The 3,074-nt window shown below is 36.5% G+C and overlaps 1 long non-coding RNA gene across 1 annotated transcript; it reads left to right on the top strand.

The window, feature by feature from the left end:
- Positions 1-914: 914 nt before the first annotated feature.
- LOC124895498 lies at positions 915-2,502 on the top strand. Its single transcript, XR_007051761.1, has 2 exons — positions 915-1,373; positions 2,227-2,502. It is a non-coding gene; the product is annotated as an uncharacterized LOC124895498 (long non-coding RNA).
- Positions 2,503-3,074: the final 572 nt, after the last annotated feature.

Genomic DNA, 3,074 nt, shown 5'->3' with positions numbered 1-3,074 from the left:
TAAGCTAGTATTTGAATCTGAAGTTTAAAGTGACCGAGTGTGTCTAAGTTGAAAGTTAGATTAAAGGGATTAGGAGCTGAAAATGGAACAAAATATTGAGGTGCTTGCTTGACTTAATTAAGCTAGTAGGTGAGACCTACTTAAGATTTTTTGGACCAAATTAATGGACCCATGGCTATGGACAAGATTTGGGCCTATACTAATGTACTCATTTGGGCCCAAATTGAATAAAAGAGGAAGAAAATGAAAAAAAGGCCCAATGCTCAAATCTGCCAAGGCCCAAATATAATTGAGCCCAACTAAGAAATTAAGCAATTAGGTGCATCACCTACTTTGACATTTTGAGCTGCTGGAACTCCTTAAGTAGGTGCATCACCTACTTGGACCAATTTGATTAAATTTGTGGTCCAAAATCAGCTAGGTAGACGGCCAAAAATAGAGGCTTTATAAGAAGAAGTTGCTGGTCATTTCCCTCATTATTAAGTCATAAAAAGGGTTACATTTCACAAACTCTCTCTACTTCCTTTTAAGAAACTAGGAGCAGCCCTATTTTCTTTTCTAGGGTTCTTGAAGAAACCCTCAACTTTGCAGCCCAAGGTAAGTGAAAACACTTTTGTTTTTGTATAATTATCTCATGGAAGATTAGGAAAGATGTTAGAAGTTCTTAATTATAAATATATGGCAGAATATAGAACAAACAATCTGCTCACTTTTCTTTGATATTAAGGAACTTCTTTTTTCTTCTTTGGTTTAAAGTTTGAAGGAAAGTTCAAGTTCTTGAAGAGTTCAATTAAAAGAATAAGTTGCAGAATTGAGGTAAGGTTACTTCTCCATTTTGTTCTCCTTGTATGTGAATTTGAAAGAGAATTATGGATGTGTTGTTATTGAGAACTCAAGAGATGATGAGTTCAATAATGGATTACTACAATAAAAGGGATTTGGGACTGTTTTGTGGACTGTTTTGTATGTATGTGTTCTAGTCTACCAGGCTGATGTTGGAGAAAGGTGAGACTAATTCAAATTGAAATATAGAAGAAAGGTGTGGTGGTACACCACCGAACTAGCTATTGCATTTGTTACTGGCGCAATCTGTTTTGCGTATTATTTGGAATAGGTAATGAAACTGAAGTGGTTTCTTTGAATCTTATAAGAACATTTATGGTTTGTAGGTGTAATTAGAGGAGAAAAAAGGTTAAGATAACACTCTTGATTGATAGAGTAAAGGCTTACTACCCAATTGTTGTTTTGGTGAAGTTAAATAGCCAAACGTTATGGTTGTTTGCTAATATTAGTTTGTCATATATTTCATTGTAGATAAGTAATCTAAAAGGGCAAGAAGTCGAGTTGGGATGGTAATGGAGTTGTACAACCAGGTATGTAAGGCATACTCTATTTTGCACTCTTTGGTATGAAATCGGACATTTGGTCCATCAAGTAAGCTTCCGAGGTATCCTATAACAAGTGATACATAATGGCAGTGAATTATATCCCATGTAGCCAATGAACTTGTTCCCACTCTCTAATGTGTTAAAACACCTCGATACATGCTTATTATTTGAGCTGCACATCTATTTTCACTAGAAAATTTTAGAAGTTCTCCGTTTACTCAAATAAGAAACATGTGTATTTTCAGCTCCTAAACACTTCATTTGCATGCCAACAGCTCCCTACCTCATTGTTGTTGCATTAAGTATCCAGTTATATGTCTCATATTAGCAGATTATTGGTTCAAGGTACCATAATGTGATTGCCACCAAGGTAACAATCTCAAAGGCTAAATAAACTAAGTAATGCAAATCTGTAAAACTAGTGGCAGCTCAAGGGCATAAGCCTAGCATGGGCCAATTTCGATTCCCTTATATGTGGGTGGCAGCTCAGGGGCATAAGCCTAGCATGGACCGATTCCAATCCTTATATATAGGTGGCAGCTTAGGGGCGTAAGCCTAGTATGGGCCAATCCTAATTTATCTATTTACCACTGATCAGCTGTTCATTGATATATGGCTTACAAAGATTATGAGGTAAGAAAGGTAAAAAAAGAAGAAAGGAATGTAATGTATATAGTCCCACAAGTATATATAAAGGTGGTCTACTAGTACTACTTATACACTTGTATCTGATTCCTAGTGAGCTCTTGTATCATGTGTTGTTACCTTCATCTTTACATATTCAGTACATATTTTCGTACTGACATCCCTCACAGGGGACCTGCATTTTATGCTGCAGGCATAGGTACTTCAACTCATACACTTCACTAGTAGGAGAGCAGGCTTTTCAGTGACTATTGGTGAGCTCTAGGTTGATTCGAGGCTTTCTGAGTCTGTTCCATATATTTTGGTATTATGCAGTGAGTCAAGATTAGGGAGGGGGTTTGTCCCGACCCTAACTAAGTCTATGTATATTTTAGAGGCTTTGTAGACTAATGTAAAGTTATGGTAGTGTTTTTCTTTAGACGTGGTGGCCCTAACGTCCAAGTGTTATATATATAAGTTTGTGCTTGCCTATGTAATTATTCTCATTGATACATAATATCATATTGGTTCTAACCTTTGGTTGTCATAGTTACATGCATGAGAAGTACAAGGTTATGAATTGGTTCTCTCGGGCCTTTACAGCTACGGGTGCCTGTCTTCCCCAATAGGAGTTGAGGCGTGACAACCTAAAAGAGTGGTTTGAACTTTCATTTGTGAGGTGTGATTGGAGATTTGATACATCTTCTTTTGTTAATCATCTAGGGGAAGTAAGGGTCATTTTACTATCTTTATATTTTTGCATTCTTCTTCATCTCCCTTTCTTCTTAGTGTGTTATCTTCTCTTTTTGTGCTTGCTGGTTTTTGTGTTTTGTGTCTCCATTTTCATTAGTTCATAGCCTTTAGGCTATCAATTATGAGGATGAATTGCTTGCTTCTTGTAAAGACTTAAGCAATAATCCTTATGATTTTTGTGATGGTATGCGTCTACTTGAGGGATCTTCCATAAGAGGAGAAATTGTCCATTGCTTGGAAAATACTTTTTCTTCTACTATGTGGGACCTTATTATTGAGAGTACTTATGGCGAGGATGTTGAAACTAAT

The sequence above is a fragment of the Capsicum annuum genome, unplaced genomic scaffold, assembly GCF_002878395.1.
Source record: "Capsicum annuum cultivar UCD-10X-F1 unplaced genomic scaffold, UCD10Xv1.1 ctg82642, whole genome shotgun sequence".
NCBI lineage: Eukaryota > Viridiplantae > Streptophyta > Magnoliopsida > Solanales > Solanaceae > Capsicum > Capsicum annuum.
This window is presented reverse-complemented; position numbering and strand designations above follow the sequence as displayed.